The sequence below is a fragment of the Mastigoproctus giganteus genome, chromosome 5 (assembly GCF_048544385.1).
Source record: "Mastigoproctus giganteus isolate SK-2022 chromosome 5, ASM4854438v1, whole genome shotgun sequence".
Classification (NCBI taxonomy): domain Eukaryota; kingdom Metazoa; phylum Arthropoda; class Arachnida; order Uropygi; family Thelyphonidae; genus Mastigoproctus; species Mastigoproctus giganteus.
Genome location: NC_143579.1, coordinates 100609310 through 100635636, shown reverse-complemented (window position 1 = coordinate 100635636; position 26327 = coordinate 100609310). Strand labels below are relative to the sequence as shown.

General features: G+C 36.0%; 1 protein-coding gene across 3 annotated transcripts in view; it reads right to left on the bottom strand.

Moving 5' to 3' along the window:
* The window catches only part of rnh1 (ribonuclease H1), a 190047-nt gene that overhangs the window by 106199 nt on the left and 57521 nt on the right, over positions 1-26327 (bottom strand). The gene's annotated exons all lie outside the window — the stretch shown is intronic.

Sequence of the window (26327 nt, the reverse complement as noted above, 5' to 3'; positions counted from 1 at the left end):
TTTTCAGCTTCTTACAACACATATGGTATTAGTCTCTTTTTTCTACTAACTCTCTCTCAGTCAGGGCCCTTACTAAAAGGATGGGTTTTACGATCACAGCTAGCTCATTTTCTTAGCTTTTTATCTTTATACTTTCTACTTCAACCTTTTCTCATTTGTAAAGCTATTAGTGCAATATGAGGGTGATATGAACATTCCCACTGTCCTTAATATCTTGCTATCTTCGCTTTTATCCCTTCCCTCTCCTTGATTCACTCCCTTGCCTTATACCATTTTCGTGCACTAACTTTATATACATAATATCCTTAAATTTATTCTAAATCCTGCCATTCGCTTATAACCACCTATTTTTGCATTTACGTTACACTGTAAACACTTATTTTTATTTTATTACCACTTTACTTCTTAATTTATTTTGTTCTACAACATACACTGTGTTGGGACTACCCTGTCCATATTTTTGTGAAAGTTCTACTGCTTTGCCCCCGTATTTGATCTCACTCAGTTTTATTCTTAAATTTGCTTTTCTTCCAAAAACATGGACAAGTATAGAAATGCAGTCTTTGATTCATGATCAGGTGTAGTCCCCTGACGAAATACCTGATTATGTATCAACATTTAATATTAGCTAACATCAGATTTTAATTTTATAATTTCTCTATCCCTTTCTTGGACTTATAACCAAAGTTGCCTACCCATATCTGATGCTGACTATTACTCCTTATATTAATTTAATCACTTTTTGCTTTACAGTTCCCTTCTCCCTAATTGACTATTCAATTCAGCCTATAATTTTGCTCAATTCATTATATCATATAGCGTATTCACATTCTTTCTCTCTTTCTCATGCCTATATTTCCAATTTCTGCCACCTTTATCCCACTAGATTTGGCATTTTGTGTAATTTATGCATCCAAATTCACACTGTTTAACAGACCTTATTAATTCTACCTCACATATATAAACTTTGTATCCTTTGCTGCTGCTTTGGGCACTCAGGTGCAAATGTCATATCTTTATTATTAATTTTATCTTTCCATTACTACTTAACTTTTCACCTATCATTATACTTATTTCATATATATATATATATACACAGGGTGACTCAAAAATATTGCTACAAACGTTTAGGGAAGGTAGGTAACATCTAAAGCAATTTTAATCGCATAGGAACCCATAACCGGAAACGTCACCGTAAGTCGGAACACAGCGCTGTTCATCAGTTCGCGAGAGGGAAAATTTCTGGTTTACTCATTCAAGCAGGAGTCACCGCACGAAGAGCATGCATTGATATACGAACTGTGAGCTGGCAGACATGCACCTAGTGTATGGATTAGCAAAGAGCAATGGACGAGCTGCTCAACGAATTTATGGAGAACGCTTCCCAGACAGACATGTACCGGACCACCGTTTGTTTGCACGTGTGCATCAAAATTTGTGTGATTATGGGTCACTTAGAGGTAACAGGAGTAGTGCGGGCAGACCACATTCCACGCGAACTCCCGCCATGGAAGAAATTGTGTTGAATGCCGTCCAGAATAATCCTACTACAAGCACACGTGCCTTTGCCTCTGCCTTAGGAGTGTCTCATTGCAGCATGTCTGGCATGACGATTCCTTACACCCCTTTCATCTCCAAAGGGTTCAGTTACTCCTCAAGATCATCCTGTACGTGTGGCTGTTATCTGTTATTTGGTTTTTAGGAGCATTAGCAACTAAGGCCATATTGCTCCGGGAATATGCAGTGGTCATTCCCTGACCTTTCCGCATCCTCCGTATTTGGTGGTGTACGTGTGGCTTTTGCACAGTGGTTTTTCCAAGAAAATGTTCAAGACTTGAATTTTCCAGCCTATGTTTTGTTCATGGATGAGGCTTATTTCACTCGGGAAGGCTTATTCAATCAGCACAATGCTCATGTATGGGCACATGACAACCCACACGGTGTGAGCCCCCATGCGGCACAACATCACTTCGCAATAAATGTGTGGGCAGGTATGGTATGGTCGGTGACTGCTTAGTCGGCCCATACCTGTTACTATCCCGTATGAACTCTGCTAAATATCGGATCTTTCTTGAACAAGTTCTACCAGGGTTACTTGATGATGTTCCAGCAAATGTGAGATGCAACATTTGGTTTCAACATGACGGGGCGCTTGCCCATTATGGAAGGTGTGTTTGTGACCATTTGAACAGATGTTTTGGGCGTCGATGGATTGGCCGTGGTGGACCCTTTGCCTGGCCTCCACAGTCACCTGATTTATCAAGCCTTGATTTCTTTCTGTGGGGGCCCTCAAATCTATCGTGTATGAATCGCCTGTGGAGATGGAAATGGATCTTGTGGCGAGACTCGTCTGCGCTGCTGCTACTGTCAAAGAAACTCCAGGTGTGTTCGACCGTGTTCGCCAATCCATGCTGCGCAGTGTGACACATGCATCGCGTTTCATGGTGGAACCTTCGACATCTGTTGTAACATCATGAAATGCATCCATCTCGTACTCCATTGTTGATATTATGTCAAATAAATGTTTGCCACTAATTACTGTCTTGTGTCATTTCTGCTTCTTGTGCCTCTGCTACTACTTTCCCATGATGTTTCCGGTTAGGGGTTCCTATGCGATTCACATTCCTTTAGATGTTACCTACCTCCCCTAAACGTTTGTAAAATATTTTTGAGAAACCCTGTATATATATATATATATATATATTTATAGAGAGAGAGAGAGAGAGAGAGAGAGAGAGAGAGAGAGAGAGAGAGAGAGAGAGAGAGAGAGAGTAAAAAAAGTAAAATTCAGCCATTATCAACCCACTGCAGGATGGAAGCCTCCTCAACAATTCATGCTGAGGAAAATGGACCATAATCTGCCACGCTGGTCCAGTGCAGGTTGGCAGGTCGACCGTATTCAGCAGTCAGGGGCTTGAACTGCGATCTACTCAAAGAGTGTGTGCTACTGCACTCCCGCTCCTGACCACTTGGCTACGGAGCACACTTTCTACTTAATGCTGCTTCAGTTTGGTAAGAAATATCCCAACAATGATTTCATTTATTTTTACTCATCATAATGAGGTAAGAGATGTCACAAATAACTGTAATATTGGTAGTGATTTTCAAGTGTCTATAACAAAATGCCAAACAAGGTATACTTGTACCTGTGTTTGTTATGTATTCTGAACAAGCATACTTCTGTCCCATGATACTTTGCAATGGAATATCTGTTAAGCCAACGAAGGGCTATAGTTCTATAGTTGTTCATCACCACTAATATATTAATGTAATGACTGGCTGACAAAAGTCTGAATAACTACAGAGATGGAATAAAGCTGGCTGCAGACATCAGAAAAGTCAACTGGTATTGAAAATAGTTCTCTACTAATTCTTTAGATAATCAATCAGCAAAATAGATTTATCCCATTCTCACTGTTCTAATCTTGGCAGTTTTCAAAATCAAGTTAATACTGATACTGTGTGGACATTATCAACCTTCAAGACCTTCACGGAAATTAACTGTAATCATTTTCCAAATTCATTTTATTGGTCAAATTATACATATTCTCCAAAACAGTCTACTAAATTAGAATATTTTGTTACAGTAAATTCAAAATTTGTTGCTTTCATGAAACATGGTCATTAATAATCTGAAGACATTTTCCTTAAATTCTTATTTTTACAAAAAATATGCATATTTTTTGTAAAAATAGGAATAAAAATAATAGTTGGTTGTATACTTACACTAACAAATAACCAAAAAAAAAAAAAATTTTAGCAGTTGAAATTGAAATGGCACAATCCTCTTTATTTGAAGCACTGATCTGCATGAACTGCATGAACAATCAATTACAAAAAAAGTGAATAAAAATTTGGTGGGGGGGGGGGAGAAAAAAGGCACCATTTCTAGTGTACCTGATCATATTTAAGTGTCTAAAGGTTGAAGTGAAAATTTCAGTGTGTGCCCAATTTGATTAAAAAAAAAAAAAAAAAAACACACTACTTTGACTACAAAGTACTCTTTTAAGGATGGGAACAGGTGCACAGGGTATAGGTCAACCTGATGAAATTGGTACAAGATCCTTGAAACTTCGAGCGGGATAAATGTTTCCTAATTTATAACAATGTATCTGTAAAGGGCTACTGGAGGTGCAGAGGATACTAAAGCTGAACTGCACATAAATATACTTTTCATTTACATGCATATATAACTCAAAATATGGTTTGTTTGTTTGTTATTTGGTTTTAAGGAGCATTAGCAACTAAGGCCATATTGCTCCGGGATATGCGGTAGTCATTCCCTGACCTTTCTGCATCCTCTGTATTTGGTGGTGACAGGCTCGAACCCCGGTCTAATCAAGAAGCGTGTGCTACGCACTGCTGCTCCTGCCCACCTGGCTACGGAGGCCCCTCGAAATATGGAGAGGAAGGGATGTAGGAGAGGAGGTGGGGGGGAAGAGAAATTGTGTGATTTTAAATTGTTTGGCAGCTAAAATGCAGCAAAAACGGTGTTGGGTGACCTGACAGGAACCAAACTTTCTTTTTAATTTCTGAAAATATCTTGAGTTAATTTTGTCCCCCCCATGTGGAGTTTCCTTTCCATTTGCTCCAATTAATTAGTACCTATATTACCCTTGTCCCCCTGAAACTAGCAGTTTCCTCGAAGCTTTAAGGTATCCTCAATAATACTGGTAAAAACTCTTCCACAACCTTTGTTTAAATGTATCCCGTCTCTACAAAACAGATTCCTTCAAGTCTTGAGTTAATCCACATGGCTTTCAGCATATAATCCCTCCTATTGTGCCTGGGCAGAATTGCAGACACATTGATATTGCGACCTAACTTGCAGAATTTCTTCAGCATGGTCCTATATTTGTCTAACACATCATTAGATCGTGTATGCTTAATATCATTAGTCCCCACATGAATAATAATATTCTCTTTATCCACCTTAAAATATGACAATCTGTTGGTAACATCATTAATAGTTGCTCCTGGCAGATACCCTGGTTCTAGTCCACCTATCCTTATTACAAAAAATATTTCCCATTTCCCTGACAACGGAGTCTCCTAATAGAACTACGTTCTTTTAAACCAGAGTAGTTTGCACTTGGTTATTCTGTTCTGGGGCCCAAATTGGGACTGCATCACTTGGTAGGTTACTAGAGTCTTGAGTCACTGACCAGCTCCCAGTTACATTATTCTTGAGGGCAAGCACCCGTTTTTTCAGTGATTCAAATTGCTCTAGTAATGCACCAAAATTTAACTCAAGATCGGTAAACCCTTCACAATGGTGACAAAGAAAAAAATCGCCAGGTGAGCTACGATTATCTACTAAGATCGACCTTGGAATACATGCCACAGGTTCTTTAAAGGATAAAATCATGACTCACCTGTAAAACGCCATCGGCTATTTCCGTGAATCATGATACCCTCTGACGAAGTGTTCAAGGGGAATTTTTTAAAAACCATCGTAAAATTTACTAAATATCAATAAGAAACTATTACAGGGGGAAAAAAAAAAAAAAAAACTTATCACAAACTTTACAATATACTAAATAACCTCTGAAATTCTCCTCTACTCCACTAATCCCCTTATCTATATTTCTTTATAATCACTATGAAAAGCTCCACAAGGCACATCTGCTCACCATGAATGCCAGCAGTCAAAGTTGTTTAGAAATGGAGTTTACTTTAATGGAAAAAACATAAGCATAACACTTAAAAACAGATCCTTGTAGTACTCCCTCCTCTAGGCAAAATGGCCGAAAGAGCGTGAATCCTACTTGAATTTGGAAAAAACAACTGGATAAAAAATTTTTAATAAAAACAGGGTGACCTATTAGACCAAGGTTATAAAAGATCTTATAGAATACCAAATCACCACATGTTACACACTTTTTTTCATATCAAAGAAGTTGGACATCAGGTGCTCTCTTTTAGGAAAGCATCTCAAATAGACGTTTCCATTCGAATTAAGTGTTCAAAATGGATCAGTTCCTTCGGAAGCCACACTGAATGCTGGAGAGATCATATGATTCCAAATAACATAAAGATGCATGTTGAACATTCTTTCCAATATTTCGCACAAACATCTAGTCATAACAATAGGATGATGGAATTTTTTTTTTGAAATTTACAATTATTTCCTGGCTTAGCAAACATATTAATAATTGTATTAATTATGGCCCTGGAAATGATTTGAATTCTTCAATTGAAAGAGCTGGTAAATTAAACAAGAACAAATACTAAATGGAAAATGTTCAAAGAAGTAATTCTAGAAACTACTCATCTTTTTATACCTTTAAAGTAATATTGTTTCAGGTCTAGAGTAAAGCAGATAACTCAGCTGACAAGGTCAGTAACAGAAAAGAAAACTAAATGGGATGAATATAAATGATCAAAAACTGAAAATTATGACATATATAAATTAATCTGTTGTAAATGACAGTATAAACTAATGTCTTAGCATTTCTTAGTGAGTAAGAAATGCAAAGGCAGACTTTGGCAAAGGAGGGTGAAGTGGAATAAAGAATTTTTTGCATGTCTGAACACTATAAGGAAAGGACTAAACCTTAATGATTCACATAAGGATAGCTTTTGCTGATAACTTTCGGGGCATCCGTAAAATTGATGATCTAAAATGGATACCTGATGGAAGATCTAAATAAATTTTTTTGGATTCATATTTACATTTGAGCATTCTTGTAAAGTATCTTTCCACTAAAGTTCCATAGGTGAGAAGGTAACATGTTGGATAAAAGATTAGTTAAATGATAGGAGACAAAAACTGGTTATAAATTATTAGTTTCCAAATAGACCAGGATCTTAAGCATCTCTGGACGCAGGTGAAGTCCCAACATGGTGGAGAAGTTTGGATTCTCTCCAATTTATAAAGGTGATTCCAAAAGCGAAATGGGTAATTACAGACCTGTAAGTTTAACTTCTGTGGCAGTGAAAATTATGGAAACCATGTTTTAGGATGTGCTACAGAATCATCCCTGCATTTCTTGCAGGGATAATCATCCAGATTATCCCTGCAAGAAACAGCATGACTTTGTTCAAGGGGAAATCATGTCTAACTATTTTATAAGATTATGAATCTGTCTCAAAAGAACTGAATACCAATAATAGCTTTGATGTAGCATATAAGGACTTTAGTAAAGCTCCTGATACCATTCTACAAGAGTTTTTTTTTTTTTTTATGAGCATTAGCAACTAAGGCCATATTGCTCCGGGGATATGCGGTGGTCATTCCCTGACCTTTCCGCATCCTCCGTATTTGATGGTCACGGGCCCGAACCCCGGTCTAATCAAGAAGCGTGTGCTACGCACTGCTGCTTCTGCCCACCTGGCTACGGAGGCGCCTTCTACAAGAGTGGCTTTTGTATAAATTTGAATAATGTACTATTGGTGGGAAAGTACTATGATGGATAAAATGTTGGTTAAATGACAGAAAAATAAGGGTGATTATTTATAAATAAACATTCAGAAAGGTTCAATAATGGTTACCTTAGTGATATTTCTTAACGACACTGACGAAAGCATAATAGGCTTAAAGTCAAAGCTAACAGATGATATAAAGGTTGGGAGGGTGGTAAATATTAAGATGTGGCAAGTTAAAATAGAGTTCATTTGAGGGACACCCATGATTGTATTCCAAGATTACAACTGTCTGGTTTACAGGGCCCCTACTAACATTCGGAAATGCAAGGTTTTATCCAGATTATCTTATTATTTGGGAAGCAACAAATTTAAGGCAGTTGACAATGAAAACAACTTACATTCAAAATCAGATAACAAGATTTAATGAAAAGCAGTGGAGAAGTTGTGGCGTGGCCATGGAATAGAGGACCACTGCTGAAAATATTCAGACAAATGTAATTTTTTTTAATTTTTTTTTTTATTGTTTTAAGTTGTTTGTGAATGGGGGAAGGATGTCCTATCAAATGAGCACCATAATGCAGCAGTATAGCTACAGTCGTTTGTACCCGGGGTAGATTCTTCTGGTGTCAACCCCTAAATAATGATATCAACTTGGAAGGGAAAAAAAAAAAAAAAAGTCAAACTTAATTGATTTCAAGAAATAACAGAAGTCTAAGGCATGTTTTTCAAGGAGTGTTAAAAACTCAGTGAATAAAGTATAGTGTATTTCCATAGTATTTATTATACAGTAGGCCCTTGATTTAAAGGACCTCAATTTAATGGACTTCGGATTTAACGGACAAAAAATTTCTGTCCTAAAGGAAAAATTTAGAACCTATTTATATCTGATGTGTGATGCTATCAGATAGATATGTTTAAAATTCCTTCTAATGAAATAAAGGCTGTTTTACTGCTAGGTAATGCACCTGCTCACCCTAATGCTGAGAGGTTAGTTAGAAGGGATGGAAGAATTAAATGTTTTTCTGCCTCCTAACACTACTTCACTGATACAGCTGATGGATCAGGGTGTAATCGCTGCATGTAAGAGGTTGTACAAGAATAAGTTTTTGGAAGAGGTGATGGTTGTTTTGAAAGAAACAGAAGCCACATACGAGAGGACACTGCAAAATTTACATGCATGCAATATCAGATCTGCTATCTTCAACTTAGCAGCTGCATGGAAAGATATGAAGATTACTACCTTGGCCAATGCTTGGAAGAAATTGTTGTACAACGTAGAACCTGAAATGGACTTTGAGGGAGTTGAAGCGTTTAATTTTCGGGACACTCTTCTGAGGGCCGGCAACAAAAATGCAACTGAAAATGACGTGGAACAGCAGCTCGAAAATGATGAAGGCGATCTGGTCTATAAAATTTTTTTTTTGTGAGGGAGAGATTGCAGAAAATGTTCTTCATAGAGAACAAGAGGACAATGATGATGACAAAGATGATAAATCAGTTGCACCTCATCCTAAATTGTCTGTTATAAGACAGCATATGGATGACATCATACGTTATATTGAATCATCATCAGACCCTGATGTGCTTCCTTATTATTGTAAAGTATCTAAGAGACAGAAATCTCAATTTATCTCCTTTTATAAACTGTATTAATAAATTTGAGTTACCTCAATGTCCAAATAGAAGATCTTCTTTATCAACTTCCGGGATAAAATGAATTAGAACAAATCAAAATTTACATTTAATTTTAAATCTCCGAGTATAAGCAAATTATAAAAATATCTCAATGTGCTCATACCTCCTGCGCGTAAACTCTCCAAGCACCAGAAAACAAAACATCAACCAGCCCCAGACGCTAGATAACCCATGCACTCATGAAGACTGAACACATTTTGTCAAAATTAAAATCAAAACTCCATATAAAATCGTGTAATATCTTTTAAATCTAAACACCTTCGAAGGTGTTTAGATTTAGAAGATATTACATGATTTTATACAGAGTTTTGATTATAATTTTGACAAAATGTGTTCAGTCTTCTTGTGTGCGTGGGTTATCTAGCATCTGGGGCTGGTTGATATCGACTTGTTTTCTGGTGCTTGGAGAGTTCACGTGCAGGAAGTATGAGCTCATTGAGGTATTTTTATAATTTGCTTATACTCGGAGATTTAAAATTAAATGTAAATTTTGATTTATTCTAATTCATTTTATTCCAGAAGTTGGTAAAGGAGATCTCCTATTTGGATATTGAGGTAACTCTCAAATTTATTTGCTTCCTTATTATGAACATTTCAGAGAATTTCGATCTACAGTAATAAGGAAGCAGCACCAAGGTGTAAGGCAACTGAAGCTTGATGATTTCTTCAAGATCACTTCATCAACAGGACCCTTTTCACCAGAACCCTCTACCAGCAAGGAAATGAATTAACACCTCTCCCTCCATATGACAGTTGTTTCTGACTCTGAAAATTGTGATTCTTTCAATTAAGTTAATATTAATATTGAATATTACGTATCTTTTTTAACATTTGTGTTTTTTATTCAATAGAGTTTTTTTAAGAATTTTAAAATATTTTTTCCCTCTAAATGGATTTAAATGAAAAAACTAATGTTCACAATGAAAACAACTTTGTGTGAATTTTAAGAAAAAAAAATTAAAAAAAGTGGTGGAAACACTCCATTAGTTACATTGTATAGTTTTTGAGGTGTTTAATTAAAATAAAGTTTGGTTCCTGTCATAAATATATTTTTATATTTTTAATAGATGTTTTAGTGGCAATGTACATTATAATAATATTTTATTCATACTTATACATTATAATAACATTTTAATACATCCTGTACATTGCAAGTTTGTTATTAATATATGTTTTTAAAATACATTCAATTTAACAGACTCAGCAATAGCAGACACCCCTTCCCCCAATTAGTTCGTTAAATCGAGGGCCTACTGTAATAACAAAAAGAGAAAATGAGATTCAAAATGTGAAAACCAATAACAGAAGAAATTTATAGTCACCATTTCGTCAAATTTATCGATAGCCTCATCAAAATTAATTTTACTGGCATATTCATTTTCAAAAGATAATATAGCTAGATTTGATAATCCAGTCTGACCCATTGATGAGCAGAAGTAATTTTTAATTAATTTTAATTTGGGAAAGCTTCTTTTGCAAGAAGCTATAGATACACATACTGTTAAAAAGAACCTTAAACATAATAAAAATTTGGTAGAAATCCCACTTTATAAGACTCTCTACAAACTGCAAAACTGTCCATAATTTCTTTACAATACAATTCCTTCATGACAAAATTCATCGAAAATTTCAATCAGTTTTTAAATATGCATTTCACATTCTTCTTTCTTCGTAACACCAAATTATACGGTTGAATAATGGCAAATGTGGAAAGAAATCCGTCCACTGCTTTTGAACAAACCTTTAATTCTTGAAGAAACTTATCCAAGTATTCATACACCGCTGTTTTCAATTCTTCTTGGAGTGACAGTCCAGCATCCTTCGTAATTTCTCCTGGCATTTGATTTTTTAACCTTATTCTTCCTGTTGAAATGCCCATTTCCTCACAGGTTGTATTTGCAAATTGAAGAGCCCTTTCTACAATTTTATTTCTTTCTTCATTAATAAATAATTTTAAGGTCTGCAACTTTACAACACATTTTTCCAGGTTTATTCAGACTCTTTGTAAATATTTTTGTGTAAGGTTAACTTGTAAAATTTTGTGCCAGGAAGAAAGGTAACTTAGAAAAGAAAAAGAAAAATCACACATGAAAGATAAAAATTTCAGAACTCCCTCTGGTGTCTGTATTCGCTTGAGGTTCGCACAATTTTTGTGGAGCAGAAATTATTTTTTCAAAATTCATTTTGAACATATTTAGATTTATAATGTGCACTCTGCCTTGTCTGGGCAAGCTTTTGGCTATCATTCCTGCGTATGCCTGAGTGGGTAGCACAGTTGTATTGTCACCGTCTTCCCCACACAGAGTGGAAAAGGCCTGGGTTTGAATCCAGTCAATAACATGAGGAACCTTAATGGGTCTTTTTCACTCCGCGGCTGAATTAGTCAGTCTCAGGCATAGATAGCAAGGTTTTTAACCCCAGAAACTGGGGTTTTCATCCAACAAAACAGGCAAATCGACCAGAGAACTCATGCAATTTACAGATACAATACATATGGGTATATGTAAGAAATTACTGGGTGATCCTAATATAGCAGTTTGGTTTTGGTTTTTGTCATTCCCGTGTGTTTTTCATTATTTCCCAATGGTGTCGGGAGAAGGAAAAGAAAGAATAAGTTTTCCAAAGAAGAATGCTTTGGAATTAATTTCCTTGATTTTAGATTGGACCCCACCATGAATTTCTGCCATGGTTGCCGCATTGTCGTAGCCTTGACCACGGCACAGATTTATATCCGGTCCATCCTTTTTCTAAATTATTCAAAATTTCCTTTGTAAGTTTGCACAGCGGCCTTTCCAACAATGGAGAAGGCTAAAAATGACTACTTCACTTCAACCTTGTCACCTACACTGTTAACATATCTAATTACCACACATTTGGTCAGTGTGGGATATATCTGGTGTACTGTCAAATAGAATTCTAAAATATTTAGCTTGTTTAGTATTATTAGCTACTATTTTTTCACAAACATAATTTCCTAAAATGTTAATACTGTATACTCATCTTGAATCTCTGGCAATAAATACGAAGGTTCTTTCCTATCAGACGAATGTTCAATTCTTAACATGTTCTTTCAAAACAGGTTATAATTTGATAGCAACTCTACATTTCTCTAAAATTTCCTTTATTTGTAGAAAAAATGGATCCATCATGTCCACGAAAAGGAAGATTCTGAAGAGCCAGAAATAAGATTATGTCTAAAAGCCGATGTAAAACATCTCTCCATTTCTTTCTTTCTTTATCCAGTACTGTCTGATGAATGTGGTCAATAGTTTGTTGAAACTTCAACCCTGCACTTAAGGTTTTCCACTTCTCCAAGCACGAGAGAAGCTGTTTACTATTTTTATGGTAAGAAACCTTTGGGTTTAATTTCCACCAAGTTTTAAATCCCATAATAAAGTTGGATGTTTCAATTTCTTTATTCTCCAATGAAAATCGTTTGCAACAACAACAAAATAAATTTCCTGATAATGGTGAATAAACCATCCATGTTCTTAAAATTTTTTCTCCATTTCGCAGTGTCCTATAGAATTAGGAAGTCTTTAGCTGTTGACATTTCCCTTTAATTTTTTCTCATGCTCTTTCAATCGTCCTTATTTTGAAAATATTCACTGCCTTTATTAATAAAATAAATTCAAGTTATCTGGTACTGGGATAGGCCAAAAAAAAAAAAAAAAGCAACGTTGGAATACTTTAAAAATATGTTAATTTCCAGATTTCCTCTTCCTTTTCAGAATCTTCTTTCTGCTCATGGGTGTTTTCACTAAAATAACAGAGAAGTTATTCATCCACTAGTAGAGATGAATAAGCATCTATCTTCTAGATTCTTCTCTACTAGTGGATGAATAACTTCCCTGTTAGATCTTCTTGCAAAGATGACTCTTGCATTTGCTCTCCTGATTTATCATGCTGAATATCTATTGTGCTAGATGTTGAAGGTATAGCATACTTCAACAATGATCCAGACATTGCTTGAATAACTTCTTCTCTTGCTTTCTTTTCTTTTCTCTTTGAAACCTACAGGGTCGATTTTGCTTCATTATTTCCTTATATAAAGGGACTTATATATAAAATAATTAATTAAAAAAAGGAAAATATCTGTAAAAAGTAGAATAAGTAGAAATCAAAATGAAAAATGAGTTTTCAGGAAATACAAAGGCTCGTCTGTATAATTCATATAAATCCGCTCACCAAAAATGTGGTGCTAACTTAATGACTTTTAGTAACAAATGGGTCTGGAGTACTGGGGTCCATAGTTTCAAATACATATATATATACACAGTTATGCCCAGTTAATTTATTAAAGTACAAATAAAATAAAATATAAGTACAAAATATTTATACAAAATATAAGTATTTTGTACTTATATTTTATTTTATTTGTACTTTAATAAATTAACTGGGCATAACTGTGTATATATATATGTATTTAATGACTTTTAAGACAAACTTTGTAAAAAAAAAAAAAAAAAAAGTGTTTAAACTAAACGTATTTGAAAAGGCTGAATATTGTTTTGATCCCCAGTTTTATGTGCCTTAATAACATATAATAAAAATTTAAACGCAATCGGTTAATATAAAAATCAAAGTATCTTGTTGTTAATTAAATTGTGTAAAATAGAAATTTCAACTAACAACTGTATATTTCAGTGGAGAAAGATAAATTTTAAAAAAAAATTGAAATTATTTTGTTAAAGTTAATACTTTCCTTCTCATATCTTCAAGTAGTAGTAGTGGCATGTGATGCAAGAAAGCAAGTGTATGAGCTTATGCAGCATCAGCCAAAAAAAAAAACACACCATTCCCTCCAAATGCCTGTCCAGTTCCTCCTTAAATTTATTTATTAACCTATGAACTTCCACAACAACAGATGGAAGTTTGTTCCAGCAATTAACCACCCGCTGGCTAAAGGTAAATTTCTGCACATCTATTCTACATGTCTTTTCTTAATTTGAATTTATGCCCCCCCTTAGGTTCATAATTCATAATTTATGCCCCCCCTTAGGTTCAAGTGGAAGGATCCCATCAGAATTCAGTGTGCTCAACCCATTCAAGGCCTTATACACCTCAATCAGATCACCGTGCAGGTGCCTAGTCTCCAGCCACTGCAATTTGCAGAACTCAAGCCTCTCTTGTAAGAGAATCCCTTCATTCCCCCTCACCAATCTTGTTGCCCTTCTCTGTACACGCACAAGCAAATCTACATCCTTCCTAAAATAAGGCCTCCAGACCTGTACGCAGTACTCAAGGCGTGGCTTGACCATTGCCTTATAGAGAGGGACAATCACCTCCTTTTCATATACACCCTATTATGGAGTCGGCCATTCTACAGTGTGAGTGCTGGTATGCATTACACATGCGTAATACCACATCACTGGCACCAAAGTTGTGATTTTATGATCATGCCCAGTCTTCTGTTATATTAACCAGTGTATATATACTCTGTACACCATACACTAACTAGCTGATGAAGGAGCACCTACACTGAAAGCGACTATTTTATTCCTTTATTTTAACTTTTATCTTGTTTTATATCTGTTTCAGTGCTTTATTTATATCTGTTTCATATTGTATTTTATTTCAATAGTCTAACTTAATCTGTTTGTTGGTTGTGACAAGAAATTATAGTGACATGCAGCCCAATGCTCGTTTTCTAATGATGTATGCTCTGGTGCAATCACAGGACAGATTGTAGATGGTACCTCATGTGTTTCCACAACTTGGTAGAACAGGACCTTTCTGGGGACATACTCCATTTATATTCCCAGTAAAGTATAGTTCAACATCATATAATTAGTAGTTGTTGTTGTTGTTGTTGTTATTAGTTTTCAGGTGGTAATATGGAGTGGACATGTAACTTTTTTTTTTTTTTTTTTTGTTTGTTGTTGGCACATCGGCTTCTGCAGCCATAATGCACCTCCCAAGGTTTTTGCACTACTCTGATCCAAGGTGGGATTCGAACCCGCGACCTTTGGGTTGCCAGGCAGGCACTTTACCCACCTGGCTAGCCCGGTCAGTGGACAACTGTCAATGGTCTCTTGAATGGACCTTTTATGAGCAGCTCTGGGTATTTATTTAATTGCAAGGTGTGCCTTAAGGAGGAGAGCTCCAATTGTAATAAGTGAATGCAGAATATACAACAAGGCCTAGAGGTGAGGTCCTTAACATCTTTGGTAGATGTTAAGGGTTTTGATGTTTGCTGAATGGTTGGAGTAATAGTTCAGTACTTTTCTTGTGTCTGTGTATTTTCTATATAATGTTGATACAGGTGTTGTTGATTTTGATTAAGACATCCAGATTTTACAGCTCCTTTTTCAATGATGAAACAGATGTTGCTGTTTTTTCTGTATACGTAGATGTAGGATTCACTGAGGGAATATTCTAAATTGATCATATTATTAGTGCATTAACTAATCTGAGGCAGAACACATACGATTCCAAGTGAAACCCTATCTACTAAGGTCTGTTCAAGTTCATTATGCAGAGAGAGAGAGAACTCTTAAGAAATTTCAATATACACTTTTTTTTTTTTTTTTGGTTAAGATGCCTTTACTGGAGTCAAAGTCTCCATATACAGCTTCCAATAAAAAAGAAACCATGCACCCAGTGTAAATGTATTAACTAAGCCATGTAACTAAACCTATCTAATATAATTCAGAATGCCCCAGCCAACAGAAGACTTTCAATGATCCAATCAAAAAGGAAATGAAGTTATTTGAACTCAGTGAAAGAAGCCAAATAAATACAGTAGAATAACCAGAGATGTCAAGAAATTAATTTCCCCAGATAATCAATTTTCTGAATAATCCACAAAATAAGCAAAAAATTTAGATTATGAACAATATGCATGTAATATATATATATATATATATATATATATCCAATATTTTAGATAAAATAAAATAAAACATAAAAATAACCCAAATAAACAAACGAACAAATGAATGCTTAATTAATTTATTTATTCACTTTATTATAATTTAACTTATGTTAATATTTAATATAATTCAATGATAGTATATATTTCGGCTTCATATGGAGGAATTGCAAGTTGCTGCCTCTAATGAATGCTTAATGATTTATTTATTTATTTTATTATAATTTAACTTTCGTCAACATTTAATATAATTTAATAGTAATGGGTCGATATGCTAATTTAGCAATGCCTGTGCTGCCATCTATTTTCCTTTTTCTTCTATATAAGCTGATTGAGCTTACAGTATGTCAGTGGTGTGGCTCTACTCTAGAGTGCTGTCTGTTCTATAGTTTATTTTTCGCTGCATAAGGACCACCGCCGTGCAAAATCCTCTGCATTGGTGGATCGATCGGAGGAGGGAGGGTGAATTGGTACTTCGATCTTTTCACCATGGCGACGATTTGTATAGCGATTGAAATGCAGCGATTCCATGACCATTATTGGCCTCGTGGTCCTCTGTCAATATGGGGCATAATGGTCAGTCTATTTTATTTTAATTTAATTTTGTTATCGTTTGGTAGTTCCTTTAACCCTCTTTTGGTGATATTTCACGTCTTTCGGAACTGGTACCTCTCGGGGGGGGGGGGGGGGGCGCTAAATTAATATGTAATTGGCATTATCCTAAAATTTGTATAGTTTTTGTTAATTGGATTTAAAACTCAAAATTATATAAGGGTTTCCGGGCTACTAGTTATGTCTATTCTTTCTTTTCGTTCATTTGGGTTATTTTTATGTTAATTTTCGCTCTACAGTTTTTGCCATACTACTGGCTTATGTTTTATTTTATTTTATCTAAAATATTGGATGTATTTCAGCTTCATATGGAGGAATTGCATATCGCTGCCTCTAATGAATGCTTAATTAATTTATTTATTCACTTTATTATAATTTAACTTATGTTAATATTTAATATAATTCAATGATAGTATATATATAATATCGGTGTAAATACACCATAGACAACTCTTAAAAAACTACAAAGTAGTTGTTGTAGGCATCATTTGCTCTTTCTCATATTGTGCTCTGCCTTCACGATGAGTTGCCATGATATTGCACTACCTCGAATAAGTAACGCTTCACTAATAGAGAAGACTATTGTTACTTATTCTTAGTGAGTACCACCACCCAGACATGTTTCAAGGCTATTGGCCTATCATCAGTGGGTGGGCAGGTACCGTGGTATTTTTTAAGAGTTGTCTATGGTGTATCTACACACCAATATTATATAGATATTAAACTCTTAATGTATTATGCCTTGTGCATTTAGTTATTTTAAATATATATATATATATATATATATATATATATATGCATGTAATATATATATATATATATTACATGCATATATATATATATATATATATATATATGTATGTATATATATATATATATACATACATACACTGCCACCACTATCTAAAACTCCAGCAAATATCCGATTAACTTAGCTTTATTCTTTATTAAACCTTATACAGTTTGTTCATCAACGTTGTACTCTTTCATTAAAGCTTATGCTCCAGCACCTAGCTTATGTTTATTGATAAATCAAGTTTTTGTTTTATTGAAAGAAAAATTCTTTTGCTTTTTAAAATGATGGGTAACTTTAAACTTTTGAAATACAAGCAAACAAAATACATATGTGCTTACCGAAGAACTGTAACTTGAAGAAAGCCTGCCCACTTAACACTCATTAACTGATTAATAATGAATACATACTTTTTAGTATATGCACGAACCTAAGGACTGAAGGAATCCTTAAGGGAGAGGATTATACAGTAGACTCCCAGTGGCAAATTATGGGTTTGTGGGGGGGCCCTAAGCAGTATTTTTTTAAAAAAAACTTAAATTTAAAAATAAATTACTGTAAATTGGTACTGTAATTGATTTTTTGAAGACATTTAAATAAATTTTTTTTGTCCCCAGTTAAACCACCCCCAGATAATTGTAGTCTACTGTCATAATAACCACAATGGTATTAGAAGAATATCCTGCCTTCACAGTGATTTTTTTTTTTTTTTTTCGGTAAAAATCGAAACAAAGACCACTTCTAATTAATGCATCCAGGAGAGTGATACAAACACTTCCCTTTTTTATGCAAGTTTTCACAACAGACCTAGCGTCATACTACCAACCTTCACTTACACACCTAAACATTATATCTGTTATCTTGATAATATTTTCATCACCGAGAACCGTCAAAAGCACTCAAGGTTACTGAATGCATCAGTGAATATATTCTTAAATATCTTCTATCAAAACTATTGCCACCAATAAACTTCTTCTTACATCAGGACTTGTAGCACCAACAAGCAAGAAACACTCGGAAGTTAAAGCTTTGCACTCCCTATATAGGAGTGATAATACAACCACATCCTTGAAATCCATTGGCAACAATAACCCAATGCATGCAGCAGCTCCACACTAGTTTATAACATAAGCAGCTCCCATCCCCAACATACAACAGCAAGGGGATAATTGGCAATATGCCCTTACCTTCAACAGATCAACCAAGAATACCCACCAACCAAGTCACTTAAACAAATGCAATTAATTTCATTTGCTACAACTCTAACCATTCAAGGTATTATATGCCTCAATTATATCACCTCACAGGTGCCTAGTCTCCAGAAGCTGCATTTTGCAGAACTTAAGCCTTGGTAACACTAACACTTTGTGTCAAACTCTGATCCCGCCACCCCTTTGTGAATTAGGGTCACATTTGCATATCTGCAGTCCATGGGGGACCTCCCGAGTCCAAGGAAACTGTCATAATTATGACAAAGTGTTTGCTTGCTTTCTTTACTGCTTCCTTTAATATAACTGGGGTAGATCCCATCCACCCCAGGTACCTTTATGTTCAATTTCAAAATTTCTACTCCACTTTACTCTCTGTTATTACAAAATCATTTCGCTTCCTGCCAGTTTGATAAGCTTCTGGCCTCCGCTTCTCTACAGACCTCATGTGTAAATGTAGATGCAAAATACTCATTCAGTTTACCAATGTGATTCATCCCCTTCCTTCTAGAGTTTACATAAGTAAAGTCTTTACAGTTTTTCTTTGAATCTTTGCCAAAGATTTCTCGTAATCTGCCTTTGCTTGCTGAGCATCCTTTGTGACTTGATTACAGACTATCTTATATCTACCATAGGCAGCTGTGTCTCCTGATAATTTATATGCGTCCCATGCATTTTTCTTCTCTGCCACGAGTCTCATTAGGCCATCTGACATCCATTTAGGCCTAAACCTAGAACAGTATTTCTTTGGTATGAAAAGCCTAGTAGTTTCCAAGATTAATTCCTAGAATGCTTCCCATTTAGAATTTGCTGTTGGTAACATCATCAGTTGCTCCCACTAGGGCTTATAATACCAGGATCCCAGTCATTTTTTTCCGGTATTGAAACAAAAAATACCGGTTTTTCGTAACTAATAAAAAAAAAAAAATAATTGCTTATAACTTAATCACATAAAGGTTATAAAATCACCTTTATGTGCTTATGACGTCATCATAATCTCTACTAGAAAATGTTCAAAAATCATCAATAAGACACCATGCAACATTGCAACCTGTCCACAATTCTTGGACAGCTTCATGTCTGACTCGTATCGCCCGTTCCTCTGCTACTGACTTTAGTTCAACTCCACCAAGTGTATAAGTTATTTTGGGGGTTACTGTTCCCCAGGTGTAAGACCTTGCATTTTGCTGAATTAAAGCATAGCTGCAACTTTTCTGACCATCTTGGAAGTCTATCTAGGTTACTCTGAAGAAGCTCTGCTTGGCGGCAATCATTAACCACTCTACTGATCTTTACATCATCTGAAAGTTTAGACCTCACGCCCTCCATAGATGTCATTTAAGATAATCAAAAACAACAGTGGTCCCAATACTGATCCTTGGAAACCCTCTCCTTACATTACATTACACGATGGCTTGAGGGCTGGTGCCCTCAAGCCATCGTGCCATCCATCTAAGGATTTTTCCTGATTCCAGCCTGCTCCAACTTATAAAGTAACCACTCGTGTGGGACCAAGTCAAATGCTTTGCTGAAATCCAAATAAACAATGTTGAAATTATTACCAAAGTCCAGCTCGTGAATGACCCTGTCAATATAGCTAACCAGATTAATTAAACATAATTTTCCCTTTACAAAACCATGCTGTGTATCATACAAATTCCATTTCCATCTAAATGATCCTGAATTCCATCCTTGATTATTGCCTCTATGATGATTTTCCCTACTACTAAAGTTAGACTGGCCGGTCGGTAATTTCCCATTACACTCCTAGAATCACCTTTATGTTCCAATTTACACCAATCCAACGGAATCTCTCCTGAGTCCAGTGATGCTCTCATAACTAGCCTTAATGGTTCAATGCACTCACTTGCCGCCTCTTTTAAGATTATAGGGTATATGCCATCAACCACAGGAGCCTTACTTGCCTGTAAGCGCGCAAGTTCTCATTAAATAATCATTTGAAATTTCAACATCATTAATTAATTTTTTTTCAACTTCAATTCCATATCTCATTGACACAAAAGGGTTTTTTTATGTAAATATTGATGCAAAATAACTGTTGAGTTCATCTGCAACTTCAGCTGCGGTATCTAATACTGTCCCACGTCCATTACATAAGGGGCCAATCTAATTTGCCCTTCTATTTTTTTTTTTTTTTTTTTTTGTTTGTTAGTTGTTGGCGCATCGGCTTTTGTGGCCATATTGCACCTCCCAAGGTGTTTGCATTTTCTACTCTGATCCAAGCCTGAGGCAGGATTCGAACCCGCGACCTTTGGGTTGTCAGGCAGGCACTTTACCCACCCGGCTAGCCCGGCCGGCGTCCTTCTCTTCTTTGCATTTATATATGTGAAGAATTCCTTTGCATTTATATATGAGAAGAATTCCTTAACTGCACTCTTTATTCCTTATCCCCACTCTTTGCTCTCTCCCAGACTCAGTAAAGATACTATAGTGAAATTTATACTTCGCTTAATAAAACATCTTTCTCCTTCAGAAAATGAACATAATTCAACCATGGAAGACCAACATGGAACAAAACATCAGTGTTCCGCAAATTCTTTCCAAAATAAGAAATTACCTGACTCCAATGAGATTATAAACGAGTTGAAATACTTTTTAACTATTTTTGCTAAAAAAGTTTAAAGCCTAGAAAATATGAACCGAGATCGTCTACAATTATCTCTGTACAATAGAATCCGAAAGGGCGTTTTCGGATTCTATTGTACAGAGATAATTGAATACCAGAATAGAATCCGAAAGGGCGTTTTCTGCCATTAATCAAATATGTACCAAAATTAGATCCATTTTAAATGATAATACTATTGATTGCTTATGTTTCTTAAGAGCTCAATTTATTCTAACAGGTATTGTGGATGCTTAAACATAACTAAACTTTGCAGTAACAATGTATTTTTTTTATTTTTAGAATAATTGTATTTTAATGATTTTTTGCAGAATATTTATTATTGCAATAAAAATTTATTTAAAACATGAATTCAAGTAATTACAGTACTTGTTTATTTTCCTTACTTTATTGCACTAATTGTCATCAAAATTTATTGAGAAAAACATTTATTTTTGGAATACCGGTACCCTGGTTTCATAAATTAAAAATACCGAAATACTGGTATTAAGATTTTGACCGGTATTGTAAGCCCTAGGTCCCACTGTACAAAATTTAAAAAATCTCTACTGGAGTCACCTTTATGATAGCAAAAACCCTTTCCTTTACCCCATTAAATAAATCCCACATCAGTACACTGTGATCACTGCCATCTAGCGGTTCCTTTATTTGCAGATTCTTAATGCATGAAGAATCACTGCTGATAATCAGATCAAGAATATTACACCCTCTGGTTGCATCTCGAACATGCTGCTGTAGAAAACAATTATCCAATAAATCAACAAAACTCTTGATAGTGTGCGGGTGACCAAACTGCAAGTTCCCGTCTATATCTGGGAAGTTAAATTCTCCCATTATAAGACAATCTGATTTATTAGCCCACTCTATTTCCCTGTACAGTTGTTCACTGTACACATTAGAGGCATTAGGCCTATAACACACTCCTACTCGCAACTTGGTTTTCCCAGTGCTTATGTCACACCAAACTGACTCAACACTGCAATGTCCACACATGTCAACTGGATGTACTTCCTTAGATTTTGTTTCTTAACTAACAGTTGTTGATTTTGATTTTATTGGTGCAAAAATGACTATGGTCCTACTGCAGCAAGATCTTAACTACCAGTATCACTCCGGCTACTTACCTATCCTTTCTACACAAATTGTATTCCCCAAATTCCAATTCTGCATTCATCGTATCTGTGTAATATAACGTTCTGTGACATCCCAACAATATCTGCCCCAGATGTCTTGACCAGTACTTTAAATTCATCAAATTTATTTACTATACTCCTAGAATTGGTGTACATGCAAGTATATATGGCCTTGTTCTTATTTTTAGTTACCCTAACACAGCCCGTGTATTTACACGTTTCATGATGACTCCCAGCAGCTATCGACATCCCCAGCAACTTGCTTTCCAGGCTGCTGCTCATTACAACAGAAGCAGTGCAAGAATCACTTTCACCTCTGCCTGTGGCTACCGGTAATCTATTAGTCTGTGAATCCTCCCCAAAATAGCAGTTTTCCAACCCACCTAACACTGCCTCGTTAGCATCAACAGATATTCTTACAACCTTTCTATTTAAGTGTTTCCCAACCCTGTACAAGCAATCTCTCCTCAACAAGCACAGACCACACTGAGAAAAATTCTACCCCATGAGCTGTTTGTTTGTTATTTGGTTTTTAGGAGCATTAGCAACTAAGGCCATATTGCTCCGGGTATATGCGGTGGTCATTCCCTGACCTTTCCGCATCCTCCATATTTGACCATATATGGTGGTCATGGGCTCGAACCCCGGTCTAATCAAGAAGCATGTGCTACGTACTGCTGCTCCTGCCCACCTGGCTACGGAGGCGCCACCCCATGAGCCTTGCACAGTCTCTCCTTGGCTGAATTGATTGGCAAGGCTCTCATCATATACCCCCTCCTAACATGTCTGGGCAGAATTACAGACACTTTCAAATTTAACCCTAACTGGCAACTTTTTTTCACCATTGACCTGTACTTGTTAAGTAAATCTGCAGATCTCCTACTCTTAATGCCATTAGTGCCAACGTGTACAACAATACAGTGGGGCCTCAACTTATGATCACATCGACATCCGATATTCTCAGGAACCGATATACCTTCCAAACGATCGTTTAGTTTAAGGATTGGTGATATTTGCAGGCACGGATGGCTTTCCAATAGCTGGAACGATACATGGGTGGAAATTTTCAGAAGCGGGTCACACAGAACATCACTCGTACGATTGTTCTCAAACAATTTGCATCTTTTTTTTTTTATCGTTCGACGTGTGGCACGCGGAACATCACTCGTATGATTGTTTCAGATCTATGATGATCTGAAATTTAAAGCTACATCAGTGGTAGTACTGTGTGCTTTGAAGACTTTAAAGCCAGCAGGGGCTGGTTCTAATGCTTAAAAAAACAAAAGGGGCGATTTTAAAAGAGTTGAAAGGCACGGGGAGGCATCCAGTGCTGATAAAAATGCAGCTGAGACCTTTAAAATTGAATTTCAAGAGTTTGTTGATCAAGAGGGTTATCTTCCCCAGCAGGTTTTTAACTTGGACGAAACCGGCCTCTTCTGGAAGCAAATGCCCAAGAGATCGTACATCATTAAGGATGACTCTAGGTTACCTGGGCATAAGCCTATGAATGATAGGCTCACTCTCCTGTTGGTTGCCAATGCTCTTGAGATTTTAATTTGAAGCTTTTGCTTGTATATCATTCTAACACCCCCCAGAGTATTTAAACAACAAAAGGTCGACATAGTTGTGCTGGGAGTGTTTTGACAGGATATCTCTTCAATGAATGGGAGATTGAAGTTTTCTGTCCACCAGGGAAGAGTTATTTTGAGAAAAATAAGCTTCCTGCAAAAGCACTGCTCCTACTGGATAATGCATCAGGCCATCCCAATCTTGTTCAATCACCTGAGGCACAATTTGACTTTGTTCAAGTCAAATTTTCGCCACCCAACACCACTCTTCTTCTTCAACCAATGGACTAGCAAGTGATTGCAAACTTCAAGAAAATGTTTTCAAGTTGCTTTGCAGTGACCTGTGGTGAAACTGCTGTCACCCTCAAAGGTTTTTGAAGGTCGAAGTTCAACATGCTGGACTGTGTGAGGCTGATTTTAAGTTCTTGGAATGATGTTTGCACCAGGTGCTTAAATTCAGCCCGGAAAAACATCTTGCCTTTAATTATCCATAATGTTAATGGATTTGAAGATGATAGTGCTTTGGCAAATGATATTGTCACTCTTGGTAAATCAATGGGTCTGGAGGTTGGTGAGGAGGATGTGGAGAACATTATTGAGGCTCATTGGCGTGAGCTAACAACAGAGGAGCTACAAGAGTTGGAGAAAATTATGGAGAATGACACTGGAGAGGAAGAAGAAGAAAAAGATACCCAAAAAGTGTCAGCTGAAGACTCATTTCTCGTTGGGAGTGTTTAAGAGAAGTGGTAAAAAACACCCTTACATTGAAAACACTGAACTCATGATGTGTAAAATGGAAGAACTAAGTCATTTCTTACTTCAGGAAGCTATAAAAAAAGCCGTAAAAAATAGTTCTTTTTATATCCATTTCTTTGCAACAAAAGACTGAAAACACACCGGACGCTTCATATAGTCCCACCACCACTACACCACCATTTCATCAGATTTGCACTTCAAGTCTAAGGTAAATGCTAATTTATTGTTTGTTTTTTATTTTAAAATGTTTTATGACTATTTATTAAATAATAAATTAAATAATTTATTATGTGAATTGGGGTCACATTTGCACATCTCCAGTCCATGGGTACTTCCACTGAGTCCAATAAAGCTCTCATAATTATGGCTAAGGGTTTGCTTATGTCCTTTGCTGCCTACTTTAATATATCTGGATAGATCCCATCCACCTTGGGTGCCTTTTTTATGTTTATCTTCAACAATTTCTCCTTAACTGAGAGGAAAGTGGAGGAGAAATTGTTCAAGATAAACATAAAAAAGGCTGGCTAAAGAAGCATTGCAGGATCATCTAGACAAGACTTCAGTTATAGCTAGGACACAGCATGGTTTTGTTAAGGGAAAGTCTTGCCTGACCAATTTGATTGGATACTATGATGTGGTCACACAAAGGAACTGGATGCAGGGAATAAATTTGATATCATATATTTGGACCTTAGAAAGGCTTTTGATATTGTTGCACAAATTGGAGCAGTGTGGCATTGGAGGCAAATTGCTGCTATGGATAAAGGGATGGTTGAGTGGGAGAAGACAGAGAATGGTAATCAATGGACATGCTCTTCATGGACTAATGTTATTAGTGGAGTCCCTCAGGGTTCATTGTTGGGTCCATTGTTGTTTTCTGTATTTATAAATGATATTGATGATAGGATATCAGGCTTAATGTCCAAGTTTGCAGATGATACGAAGGTTGGCAGGGTTGTTAATGACAGTACACTGCTGCAACAGGATCTGGAAAAGTTGAGCAGATGGGCTGAGAGGTGGCAAATGAAGTTTAACATTGACAAATGTAAAGTACTACATATGGGAAGCAGTAACTCCAGAGTGACGTATCAACTCTGCACTGACAGTGGTAGAGAATGAAAAGGACCTGGGGGTAATTGTGCAGGCAGATATGAAGTTTTCTGAGCATTGCAGACAGTCTGCAAGAGTAGCTCATGGTGTCTTGTCAATGATATACAGCAGGGGCGGCCAATAAGTCGATCACAACTTTAATTTCGGTCAATCACGTCACGACGAATTTTAAATATATATAAAAAATAGATTAGTCAAAATGTAAATGTTATTATTATTATGCACCCCACTGCATACACTTATTACAAGTCCCGTTGAACCACATGACTACTCTTGTCACCACACGGCCGCTAGGCTTGTCTAGTTAAAATTCACGCAGTTACGTTGTGGAGAGCAGTGTATGTGTCGAATTCTTATTTAGCTTACTAATACCTTTTGATTTAAAATGAATATTACGAAAAAGAGTAAAATGTATCATTTTCATCAAGGATACTTTCTTGTAATGATAAAAGAAAAATGTTGTTGGATTTGCAATGCTTCCGTGGCTATACCCAAGATATGAAAATTAGAAAGGCACTTCAACACTCCATGGTAAATACCAATCGGATTTTCCACCTAATGGTGAT